We start from the raw sequence: 13,956 nt of genomic DNA, 5'->3' as shown, positions 1-13,956 counted from the left end.
CACACCCTAGTCATCTTCCTCTTGGTAACCCTCTGACGGCCATTTAATAACTTTACCAGCTGTATATTTCCTCACAGGATCTTAACCAGCTTCAGTGTTAAAAATATAAAACTCCAGTCTACCAATATTGTTAACTAGCCTGTCCCTGCCCTCAATCAATACTTGATCTAATGCTACAGGCTGAGGCAGCTGGAAACCTTTTAAAAGCCTGGGTGATCTTATATCCTGTTGAACTACTATGACCTCTGAGTTCAGCAATTTGGAATTATCTATCTAAATTTAAAATGCACATACCTTTTGATCTAGCAACTGTATTTCTAAGAATTTATCTTATAGACACTCATACATGTCTTGCACAAAGACATATATACAAGGATATTTGTTGTGGAATCCTTTGTGGTAGCAATAGACTGTGGAAAACCCCAAACGCCATCAAGAGAGGACTGATTAAATTAAACATATTGAATATATATATAGTGGAATCCTATGTAGTTATTAAAAAGAACATGGTAATCTAAATGTAATCCTATACCAAGATAAAGTTAAGTGAAAAAAGTAGGCAAGGAACAATGTGTATGGTATAGTTTACAGAGTGTATATGAAGGGGGATATAACACCAAGAGTGAACCTTAATGTAAACCACTCTGTGGAGGATGTTGATAATGGGGAGGCTATACACATGTGGGGGTAGGGGGTATATGAAAATCTCTGTACCTTCTGCTTAATTTTACTGTGAACCTAAAACTGCTCTAAAAAAAAAAGTCTAGGGGCTGGCCTGATAGCTCCATTGGTTAGAGTACAGCTTCATAACACCAAGGTCACAGATTCAGATCCCCATACTGGCTAGCCACCAAAAAAAAAAAAGTAATGACATAACAAAAAAAAGGCGAGATATATGCATGTTATATGCTTGATATGCATACAATGTTATTAGAAGTGTACATGTGTAAGTGGTAACAGTGGCAGCCTCAGTAAGGGAATCACGGACCTAGGAGACTCAGAGTTCTAAAGAGAAAAAATGTTTCACTACATACTCATTTGTACTGTCTGAATTTCCTAGCTTGTACTGATAATACTTTTCAATTCTAAAATCATCAACAAAAACTGGCTTGTGCAAATGTGTTCAAATAAATGAGGATGTGGTGTAATGTATTACATAAAAAGCACTTGTTGGGCCGGCCCGTGGCTCACTCGGTAGAGTGCGGTGCTGATAACACCAAGGCCACGGGTTCGGATCCTATATAGGGATGGCCGGTTTGCTCACTGGCTGAGCGTGGTGCTGACAACATCAAGCCAAGGGTTGAGATCCCCTTACCGGTCATCTTTTAAAAAAAAAAAAAAAAAAAAAAAAAAAAAAAAGCACTTGTTCAATCAATAAATTTAATAGAATTGAATGCAAATAAGAAAATAGGTGTTCAAATTTAAAAAAAAAAAAACTTCATTTGGTGTTGAAAAATGCAGGGAGCATAAGAAAGGATTAAATGGGTTCTTTGGGAAGGGGTAGGGAGCAAGCAGGTCAGAGTAAAAGAGGGACATACAAGGACCTCAAACGCTGCAAAACCTCAGGCAGGGGGATTTTTTTAAAATAGGTAATTCACGTGTCCTCCAGCCACCCAGTTCCCCTGCCCACAGACAAGTGTTATTAGATTTTTAATCTTCCTGAGATGGATGGTGTATAATAAGCAAATATGTATTAATACGTACGATCCCTCCCTTTTTACACAAGAATGATATACACAATAACAAAGTGTCCTGCATCTTGCTTTTTCTCACTAAATAACCTATCTTACAGTTTGTTCCCTCAGTAAATATAGAGCTGCCTTATTCATTATGACAGCAGCATAATATTCCACTATATAGACACATGACAATTTATTGAACCACTATGCTACAGATGCATTTCAGCTGTTTCTGATATTTTGCTGTTAAAACACTAGGACAAACAATCATTTCATGTGTGGGAATGTATATCTGTAAGGATAAATTCCTAGAAGTAGAATTGCTGAATCAAAGGATATATGGCATTTTCAATTTTAATAGATATTTGGAATAGTGACATTATTCTTTTTAGTTGTGACAATGACACAAAAGGGTTGGAGAATGTGAAGCAGTGGTGGGCCACTCTGGGCATATATACTGCAGGTTACTAAATATAGAGTCAACATGGTCCCCATTAATCTTTCATAAATTATTCTGCTACTAAGCAGGTGGAAACATGGAAAGTTATTTTTTTGTATTTTTTCTAGTTGCTACACGTAATAAAATATTGTCTAGAATAAAGAACCAGAAGACCTCTTATCCTCTCTGAATTCATTTTCTGTAAAATTTGTGAAAATAGGGGTAATTCTCCTTCCTTATGGATGATTGTGAGCATAAGAGATGCTTACAAAGGTGGAAGTACTTTGTAAACTAATACAAAGCTAGATTGAAATTAATAATACAGGGCCGACCCCCGTGGCTCACTCGGGAGAGTGAGGCGCTGGGAGCGCCACCCGCGGGTTCGGATCCTATATAGGGCTGGCCGGTGCGCTCACTGGCTGAGCGCGGTCACAAAAAAGGACAAAAAAAAATAATAATAATACAGATTCATCCAAAACCCTTGTCAAGGGGTCATTCCAGATATTACAAGTGAGCCCTAATTTTATGTATTAAAACTTCACTTTAATAAGACTTTCTATTGTTCAATTTGTAGTCATCAGATTAACTTGATTGATGTTCAATAAGAACTAAATCTCAAGCCATTTAAAGAAAACTACGTAAAAGGCAGCCCCTTCGGTTAATTCATCACCTTCTAGCTGCTATTAGAATTTTGCTGGATGGAAAGAAAGACCACATGTCAGAATGGGCAGATTACTGCATCTCCTTTGTATTTCAAGGAGAATGTCCCCCAAGCTACAGCCTGTCTCTCCCTCCATTTCAACAGAGGCCTGCCAAAGCTGGTCTAGGTACACAGTGAATGTCCCAGCCTCTTGAGCCTCCTCTGGGGAGGGCTCTGCTGCAGTGCACAGGACAGCCAGACAAGATCCTAGACTTGAAAGCATAAGAGAAAATGTAAGGGCGGGGCAGGGAGACAGGTCAATGGAAAGGACTGATTCTTCTGCATTACATACTCCTAAGGAAGCAGAGCTGTCCAACTTTTACCTACCAAAACAATGTGACTCCAAGTCTGTTACAAAGAAAAAAAGAAGGAAAGCCTGCAGGAAGCTGACCTTGAGGTTCAGCTGCTCTGTTACAGCTCCATGTACTTTTTGAGCTCTCCAAAATGATAAAAACAAAGAAATGAGAATGACCTACATGAATCTTAAAAATCTTTAAAAAGGAAGGAATTCCCAAAGTATGAGTCCCCTTAATTAAATCTCCTCAACTCTGAACACAGGACACCATTTCTTTTCTGAACTCATCAAGCTAGACTAACCAGTCATGTATTATTAACATATTATTTCAGGAAGATGGACTAATTTAATTTCCTGCCACCAGGGCTTAAAATCTTGTTCTGTGTCCTCCTCAAAGCAGAGAGTTTTCTTGGAAGAATGCCCTGATATTCTTTCTTTATTACATTCCTTATTCTTTTAGCGGGTCTAATTACAGAATGATAAATCTTTAAAGGAACTCACAGCATTGCCAGGAAAGAAGGAACAATGGGTCAGCAACTCATCACCTTCCTCCTGAATACCTTTTCTGCTAGAACTTGTCATCCGATGTTAACACCCACTGAATGACTATTACACATGAAAAACTGAGTCTTTCCCTATCCTCATCTCTTCTGTCTGCTGAGGAAATCAGTTGCACACTTCTCATGGCAGCCACACTCTTCCAGACCATTCTCCAACTCTTTCATGTTTGGATTCACCTTTTCTAGCTGTCATGGAGTCTCACCTCAAAGTCTAGAACTAAGTATGGATTGGATTCTTAGTAACTATTGGCTTCCAATAGAGATTCTAGGACAGAAGTCACAAATCGGTCACATTCTACCTGAAACATTTTACTTGGTCCACCTGGTATTTAAAAACATCAAGAAAAAACCCTCAGCAATTCCACTTCTATTTACATTCATGTGCTGGTGAAAACCTTTGCACATGTGCACAAGGAAACATGGACAAGGAAGCTTCCTGCTGCATTGTTATAATAGCAGAAAAAAAACAGAAACAACCTTAACATCCATTTATAGGAGAACTGAAAGATAAAATATGGTATATTTATATTATAGACAATATAGTATTCAGTAGTTAAAGGAATAAATTAGAGCAAGGGTTAGCAAACTATCACCCATGATCCAAATTTGGCCGACAGCCTGTTTTTGTAAATAAAGTATTGTAGGAACACAGACATACCCCTTTGTTTATGTATTATCTATTGCTTCATTAACTATAGAGTTGAGTAGTTACAACAGAGACAGTAGGGCCCACAAAACCTGAAATATTTACTATCTGGCCTTTTACAGAAAGAAAGGTTTGGCAACCCCTGAATTAGTTACAGATATTAACACGGAGAAATATTATTAACAGGATATTAACAGGTTGAGTGAAAAAGCAAACTGCAGAGTAACAATTACACTTAGAAACTTATAAAACAATATGGAGCTCATGGATTTGCATTTATGTTTGCATAAATATTAAAAAATGGAATAGGAAGATATACAACAATTTATGATAGTGGCTATCCATTGGACAATGGGAAGTGTGGAAAATGGGACTAGAGATGGGAAGGATATTTCAAATTTATATGTAATATTTTATCATTTATCTTAAAAAACAAAAGTGAGGGAAGGAGGTTTGGAAGCAAATAAAAGAAAATGTTAACAACTGTCAACTCTAGCCGTTTCCTATATTATTACATTAAAAAAAAAAGATTTTCTGCTTCTCTGGAAGAATGGGAATATCTAACAGCCATTGCTCTGAGTGGCAGCAATAGGAACTGAGCAACAGCGCCCTTCTGGTGGTCTTAGGCTCTCCAATCTTCTCCATCCCCCACTCCCTCCTGTTCCACACGCAGCTTGCTTCCCTAATTTATACTTCCTGCATGGTCCTGTAGTCATCTCTATGACCAAATTCATGTATACATGATCTGATTAAGAAAGGCTTTCCATGCTAGTCCATCTTTTTAAATGACATTTACCAAGGCTCTATAATGACATGGAAAATGCTTATCATAAAGGAAAAAACAGTTTACAAAACTGAATGGCTGCATGTAATCACAGTTGTATAAAAATAAGACATACGTCAAAACATTAATAGTGGTCCACTTTGGGAGATGGGACTACAGGTGATTTCCTCTGCTCTTTCAACATTACTGTATTTTCCAAATTCTCTTTAATGAGCATGTGGTATCTTCAAATGGGGGAGAAAAAAAGGTTTGGCAATTCCCCAGGAACAGTCCTGCAAGGAGGAGCAATCTGCGGGCACACAGAGTGCATATTAATGCGTCTCTAATCAATGCATTCCAATGCAATGTCCTCTAAGATCAGATCAGGCAACCACCTGCCAACTACCTACCTCAGAGTTGAACGACCTTAAGAGTATCTGAAATGCAGCCTGAACCATAGATCACATGAGCCATCAGAAAAGGACTGCCACACTTGAGCAAGAAGACAAAAGTGACTCCCTGTTAACCAGCCAGAACCAATTCCCTACACAAGCATCTCTCAGCAGAAGCAGCTGTTCTTACTCTATATCCACCTCATCGCCATCAACACTAGTCTCTTTCACAATAGTTTCTAATTGTTTTTGAAGGATCAGGACTCCTTGTTTGCAATCCCTGAACACCACCAAGAGAACAAGTCCAATGCTGAGTCTCTGGTTCCTATGATAGCCACTTACACAATGGTAGTTTCACACTTTCAAAACAAGATTATCCATCTCTAGTTGAACAATAACACCACTGCCCTGAAGAACTTCTAAAAGGACATGGTATTTGTGTTGTGAGAATAATTCTATATTTGCTTATAGATGCATAAAATATATCTGGAGGGATACACAGGAGCCAGATAACAATTGTTAACAGATAACAACATTAGTTTTCCCTAAAAGAGCTGCTCGATAAGGGCCAAGAGTATCAGGGAAACTTTTCACTGTATAACTCTTTATACCTCTTGAGTTGAATCATATGAATATATTACCTAGTCAAGAAAATAAAACTAAGGGGAAAAAAAGGAGATAAAAAGTTTTGTGAAATTAAGTAAACTAATATCCAGGTGTTAAAACTCATTTTTCCCTTTCATCTACCCATTTTTGCTGACCACCATGAACATAAGGTAGTAAAAATGTTTTAATTGATGAATTAACTTCCATTAAACAGAAGAATTACTATGATGCAATTTATGTTTATCTGTGTACATCATGTGCAGAGAGATGTGGGGGACTCAGTGTACAGTCATTGTTAAAAGTATGAGCTTTAGTGTTCAACAGCTCTGGGTTTGAATTTCTGCTCTGCCACTTCCTAGCTATAAAATCTTCAGAAAGTTACATAAGTCCTACTTTCTATAAAATAGAGTTGTTGGGAAAATATAGGAAAATGGTCAGGACCCCTCAAATGTTCAGAATCTTGCCAAGTATTTGATGTAAATATGCACATGCACCCAGGTGTTCCTTGGTTATTGTTTAACGTAATTGCGCGTGTGCACCCAGGTGTCCTGGGTTACGGATTTAAGTATAAAGGATGAGTGGCTCTGATCCACAGTGCCCCTCACCCCCCAGGATGCCTCCGGGCGGGGGGCATGGGGAGGCCACTACTGCTGCTGGAGGCTGTTGCTGCCAGTGTCCCAGGACCCTCTGTGAGGCCACCACCACTGCCGGGCCTGTAAGCTAATGAACCTATAAGCTGCTGCTGCCGTTGCTGAGGACTAAGCTCGTGTATCTGCCAACAGCTCCCAGGATCTTTCCCAATTACCTAGCATGGACCTGCATGTGAGGGGTCCGGGGACCCAGTCTGTATAATGGTTTATAATTAAAATAACGAAACATTTTGGCTTTAGTTATGATTTGCCTTATTCAACAACTGGCATAGTTGTGTAGCTTGACAACTGGCATAGTCAGCAGGATTCTGACATTATCCCTAGCTTTACAATTGATGTAGTTGTGGCAAGATTTCGGGCATGTAAAAGAGCCTGGCAATTTGCATAGTCATAGTAGGATGTGGGGGAGGTAAAAAAGCCCAGCAATCTGTGTAGTCATAGCAGGATTCCGGGAAGGTAGAAGAGCCCAGCAATTTGCATAGTCGTGGCAGGATTCTGGGCAGGTAGAAGAGCCCAGCAGTTGGTATCGTGGGTAGGATGCCAAGCAGGTAAAGAAGCAGAAAGCCCCTTGGGAGGGGGAGGAAATGTGGCTACCTTTGGGTATGTGGTGCCTGGTGGCCGCTTTCCTGTTGAACAGGGTCTGGCTGTTGTTCGCTGTACTGCAAACCAACATGGACCAGAAACCCCTGAAGTGTCACAGCTCTGAGACTTTCAGCAGAAAGCAGACAGGTTGGAAGTTCAGATACATGCCCTGGAGGCTGAAGTACTGCAACAGGTCATCCCTACTTCTGACACCAAAGACGTATGACGAACCCGACGGTGAGTTGGGGGAGACTATGCATCTCCCGGGATGACATGCTCATCAGAAAGTGAAGCACTAGAAGCCTATGGGACCAGGCAAACCAGTAGACAACCCACTGGTGACCCAATTCACTACCTATGTCCCATATACTCAGATCTAATTGGTGGGCTTGGGGAAACAGTAAAGCAGCAGAAACAGGGAGAGCCTCTGGCTGCTGCAGCTATGGGACCTAGAGGTGGATGGTGTAATGTGATCTGGAGACGATGTAGTAAATGCATGTTGCATTTGTCCAAAGGCAAATGGCTCACCAGGTGCCACTTAAACCCAAGAAGGTGAATGGTGTAATGTGCTCTAGGGAAGGTGTAGTAAACGCATGTTGTGTTCTTCCGAAGGCAAATATCTCAAAGGGTGCCACTTAAACCCAATGGCTCGACGGGTGCCATATGAACCCAAGAAAAGAGTGCCACATGCAGATGGGCAGATGACCCAAGGACGGGCGCCCCTGCAGAATTTCAAGTATGTTTTCACCTGGTGAAAAGGTATAAAAGTTAGTCTCTGTTACCACATGCCTGTCTCTGTGGCAGCAGTAACAGAATAGCTGCAGATATGCACAGGTGCAGGGCAGCCACTCCTTCATGGACTGGGTGAATGCAGCTGTTCGAACTGTGTGGGCAAACACTGCAGAACTGCCCAAGACTGAGTAAATAGCCAGTGCAAGCCAAGTTGATTCAAGTGATTCAAGAGCTGGGGATGGGATGGCTAGATGCAAATGACCAAGACAATGGAAGCAGAGCCCTGAGGGCATTTCAGAAGTTTGGAGGAGCACCCTCCCATCATAGACACTGAGGTGTAGGAGAACTGAGTCTCTCTGGAGGACAGACCCAGGGCACTGCTGCCCTCAGGAAACTGCTCCTTGTATCCCAGCCGCTCTGGCTGGAGCAACCCTGCTCCGGCAGCCCCAAGTGTGGGTTGTGCAGGAGCTCTGGAGAGCACAAGCCAGAAACCTTGGTGGCATTCACATTGTGTTAAGTTTACAGGCCAGCAGAATGTGAGGGCAAAGGAGGCATGGCAGCCTCCACCCAGATTTCGGAAGGTGTATGAAAAAGCTGGGGGACTCAGAGACTTGCTGCAGGGGTGGAGCTGCTGCAGAGGTCCTCTACGGAGCAATGTGAAGCAGAAAAGTGGGGTCAGAGCCCCCACTGGGGAAATGTCTAGTGGAGCCAGGATGGCAGGACTAACACCAGGAGCCCAGAACTGTGGGGCTGCGGGCAGTGAGCAGTGGCGGCCTGGAAAAGCCGCAGGCACCGCGGCAGCTCAATGGGATGCACTTGGTGGAGCTGTAGGAGCAAGGTTGCCTAATGCTTTAGTGGCCCAAATGCCCCAGTGTGCTTAACATTTACCATGTTTGGGTTTTGGATTTGAAACCTGTTTTTCTTGTCTATTCCTCCCTTTTGGAACGGGAACGTGTACCCAGTGTCTGTCCCACTATATCTTGGAAGTACATAAATTTGTTTTTGACTCGTTACAGGTTCACAGCTGAAAGGAGTTTTGCCTTTAGTCTCAGATGAGACTTTGGACTTTTGAGTTGGTGCTGCAATAAGCTAAAGACTTTTGGGACTGGGATGGAATGTGTAATATGTGAATGTAATGGTCGTCTATCCTCACTAAGGGAACATTGCGGAAGATTCTGACGTGTACATTGTACAGTGAGGGACCCTGATGGGGTGGATTGTTGGGAAAATATAGGAAAACAGTCAGGGCCTCTCAGATGTTCAGAATCTTGCCAAGTATTTGATGTAAATATGCACGTGCATCCAGGTGTTCCTTGGTTATTGTCTAATGCAATTGCACATGTGTACCCAGAGGTCCTGGGTTATGGACTTAAGTACAAAGGATGAGTGGCTCTGATCCACAGTGCCCCCCCAACACCGGGATGCCCCTGAGGAGGCCGCTACTGCTGCTGGAGGCTGTTGCTGCCAGCTGTTGCTACCAGTGTCCCTGGAACCCTCCATGAGGCTGCTGCCACCACCAGACCTGTAAGCTTCTGCTGCCATTGCTGAGGACTGAGCTCGTGTCATCTGCCAACAGCTCCCGGAATCTTTCCCAATTACCTAGCATGGACCTGCCTGTGATGGGTCTGGGGACCAAGCCTGGCATGTGAGGGGTCTGGTGACCCAGTCTGTACAATAGGTTGTAACTAAAATAGCGAAAGATTTTGGCTTTAGTTATGATTTGCCTTACTCAACAACTGGCATAGTTGTATAGCTTGACAACTGGCATAGTCAGCAGGATTCCAACATTAGCCCTAGTTTTACAAGGGTTCATAACAACACCTACCTTAAAAAACTGGTCTAAGGATTAAGTAAGCTAATAAATGTTAAATTCAGGGGCTGGTTGGTTAGCTCACTCAGTAGAGTGTGGTGCTGATAACATCAAGACCTAAGGGTTTGGACCCCTGTCCTGGCCAGCGCAAATACAAAAACAAACCCCCAAAATGTTAAATGCTCAACCTGGCACAAGGTGCGTAATAAAAATTCAGGAAGTGCAAGCAATATTGATCACTGGGTGGTATGCTTACAAGTGATTATTTTACTTTCTTTGGACTTTTTGATGGGTATGTGTATTTTGCTTTTTATAATTAAGGTGGGGGAAAGCAATAATGCCACGTTTTCTTTAGGAAAAAGTCTAGCACTTTGATCTCAGCTTAAGTGTCTCAAGAAGACAGACTAGTTCTCTGGAAATAAACCCTAAAGGTCACAGACAAGTAACGTGAACAATAAATGTCTGCCTTGAATTCAAGTTGGCACCATGCATTCCCTGTCATTTGATGACACGAACAAAGAACGAATTTATCTACAAGGGGAAAAAGAGGGACAGAAACTCTTTTTTGTATTCAATTATACATTCATAAAAATATATTCAAATCTATAGGACACTTCCCATTCAGAATCGATGTTGGTCTGGGATTTTATTCTATTCAATAGTCACAACTCATAGTGTTCAAGAGCTTAATGTGTATTCCTCTTTTAATCCACAAAATCACCTCAGGGGGAAGGCAGGCATTAAGCCCCATTTTATTTTATTTGTTGTTTTGGCGGCTGGCTGGTATGGGGACCCAAACCCTTGACCTTGGTGTTGTCAACAACACCCTCCAACTAACTGAGCTAACCAGCCAGCCCTACATTAGCCCCACTTAAAAAATAAGGATCAGAGGCTCAGAGAAATCAATTTGCCCACGGTCACACAGCAATTAAGTGGAACAGTCAGGATTCAAAACTAGGTTTGTCTTGTTTAAAAACCCACAAATAGAGCTGGCCAGTTAGCTCAGTTAGAGCACAGCGGTACAACACCAAGGCCAAGGGTCTGGATCCCCATACCAGTTAACAGCCAAAAAAAACCCCAAAACCCCACAAATAAACTCACGTTTTAAAAATACACACACACATACATATATGCATACACACGTGTATCAATATATGCACAGATTAAAAGAATTCAAGCTGTACAGAGGAGTATACAGTAAACAAATCTTCCCCTACCCCTGGGAGACATTTGATGCATATGCAAACAATGTATCTATATTGCTCCCCCACCTTTTTAAGAAAATGTTTTAAAAAGTCAAGTGGAAGTATACTATATACCATTCTACATCCTACATCTTACTTTATAGATCTTTTAGGAACACACACACACACCCCCAACACACACACACACCTTTTAAATGCAATGGTCATCTTGAGGTTTACTTGATCAGTCCCCTTCTGAGGGACCTTCTGATTGTTCCTGGTCTTTTGCTACTATAGACAATGCTGCAGTGACTGTCCTGTACACATACCTTTAGGACAGGTGGGAGTAACTGGTGGGATCCATTCCTACAAGTAAAAACACTGTGCATCTTCCTTTTTGACAGCAGGCACTATCTTGCCCCTTCCCCAGGCTGTACATTTATCCTCCCACTGACAATTTACCCCATTCCCCACTCGACCCTGACATACAGAGCCATGCTTTGAACCACCACTAAACTATGAAGCTGGAAGAAACTTCCTGCCAGGAACTTCTCATTCTATGTACTAATCCAGGAAAGAAATGAAGTTATTTCTCTGCTAAAAATTTATACCCTGACTTAAGAAACTTAGTCAACCAAATGCAACATGGTGGCTGTAGTCTGGGGCCCTTTTTTGTTTGTTTTTGGTAGCTGGCCAGTACAGGGATTGAACCCGGGACCTTGGTGTTATCAGTACCATGCTCTAACCAACGGAGCTAACTGGCCAGTCTGGGGCCCTTTGTTGGATCTTGATTCAAACAAACCAACTGCTAAAAAATGTATAAGACAATCAAGGAAATTTGAATATTGGATATGATATGACGTTAAGGAATTATTGTTACTTTTTCAGGTGTGAAAATGGTATTTTTTTTTAAAGGTTCTTATCTTTTATTTATTTATTTATTTATTTAAAAGATGACGGGTAAGGGGATCTTAACCTTGACTTGGTGTTGTCAGCACCATGCTTACCCAGTGAGCCAACCGGCCATCCCTATATGGGATCCGAACCCGGGGCCTTGGTGTTATCAGCACTGTACTCTCCTGAGTGAGCCACAGGCCGGCCCTAAAAGTTTCTTATCTTTTAGAGATAAACAAAAGTATTTTCAGATAAAGTTATATGCTGTCTGGGGTCTGTTTCAAAATAATTATGGGTGGGGTGGATGGGAGGTTATAGGTGAAACAGAATTGCCACGTGCTGATAACTGCAGGAGCTGGGTAATGGTTTATTATATTATTCTACTTTAATGTATGCTTGAGATTTTTCAAATAAAAAAAAATCACCCTCTGACCAACGGCTTTAGATTTGTTAAAATTATGGTTAAAAAAAAAAAAAGATAATATAAAACTTTTAAGTGTACAGTTCACTAGTGTTAAATATATTCATTGTTGTGTAATAGATCTCTAGACCTTTCTTATCTTGTAAAAACTGAAATTTTAAGGGGCTGGCCAGTGGCTCACTTGGGAGAGCATGGTGCTGATAACACCAAGGTCAAAGGTTCAGATCTCCATACTTGCCAGCCACCAAGAAAAAAGAACAAAAACTGAAACTTTATATCCTAACAACTCCCCATTTCCTCCTCCTCTCAGCCCCTGGTAACTCCTAAATGAGATACCTCATATCAGTAGAGTCATATAACAGTATTTGTCCTTTTAACTGGCTTATTTCATTCAGCAGAATGTCCTCAAGGTTCATCCATGTTGTAGCATGTGACAAGATTTCCTTCCTTTTTAAAGCAGAATAATATTCCATTATATGCATATACCACATTTTCTTTTTCTTTTTTTTATTGGCAGCTGGCTGGTACAGGGATCAAACCCTGGACCTTGGTGTTATCAGCACCATGCTCTAACCAACTGAACTAAATGGCCAGCCCTAGACCACCTTTTCTTTTTTCTTTTTTTGGTCTTTTTGCTTTATTCATTTTTTGTAACACCTTCTCTTTATCCATCCACCTGCCAGTGAACATCTGGGCCACTTCCACCTCTTGGCTATATAATGCTACAGTAAACATGGGTGTGCTTGATGGCTTTTCATTTTAATCAAACTGCCATTCAGTTAGGTAGAGACCCATAGCAAAATCTGTATTTGCAAGGGGAAAATGGCCTAAATGGCAAAAAAAAAAAAAAAAAAAAAAGATTTAGACACACCTGGAATTGAAACCTGGCTCTACCATTCCTAGCTCTGGGACTCTGTGCAAGTTCCTTCATCCCTCTGAGCCTATTTCCTCACCTGTAAAATGGAAGTAAAACTAATACCCTATTCCTTGGGGCTGTGTAAGGATTAGATGAGGACAAGCATCAAGTCCCTGGCCCACAGGAAGTACTTTCTGCTCTGACCCAATTTACAGGAGGAAAAACCCAAGACTTGGCCAGGAAAGTAACGTGGCACACTGAGTTAAAAAGTGGCAACACAAGCAGAAACCAGTTCTACCTGGCTCCAAAGTCCATGGCCTTTTTTCACACTAGCATGTCCTAAATGTCTGTCATCTGATTGTCCCTTCACAATTTTTGCCATGTTCATGCATCACCTGTACTATTATTTACTTAAGGCTTTTCTTTAAATCTGCTTTCTGTTAATACAAATTTATTTTAGAAAGAAACTTTACATCACTACCATGAATGGAAAATTAGTATCACATGTCATCAATAGAAGGTAACTGAAAATAAATATAAGTACACACAACAATGTTATTAAATTCTAGCTATCTACTGTAGCTTTTTTACCTAAGGCCTGAGGCTTGATCTCTCTTGGTGACAAAGGGAGCTTAGCAGGTGTTAAGAAACAGACTGGCACCAAACATTCTCCTTGACATAGTCAGAAAAACCAAAAAAGAGTTTAAAAGAGAATAACTCTCACCATGGCATTCAACATAACTGAGA

The 13,956-nt window shown here is 41.2% G+C and overlaps 1 protein-coding gene across 1 annotated transcript in view; it reads right to left on the bottom strand.

The window, feature by feature from the left end:
* KIF3B (kinesin family member 3B) overlaps positions 1 to 13,956 on the bottom strand; it is a 41,202-nt gene that overhangs the window by 17,844 nt on the left and 9,402 nt on the right. The window lies entirely within an intron of this gene.

Source organism: Cynocephalus volans, chromosome 1, assembly GCF_027409185.1.
Source record: "Cynocephalus volans isolate mCynVol1 chromosome 1, mCynVol1.pri, whole genome shotgun sequence".
In the NCBI taxonomy this organism is placed as follows: domain Eukaryota; kingdom Metazoa; phylum Chordata; class Mammalia; order Dermoptera; family Cynocephalidae; genus Cynocephalus; species Cynocephalus volans.
Note: the sequence above shows the minus strand (reverse complement) of the source record. Positions and strands in the feature narration are given on the sequence as shown.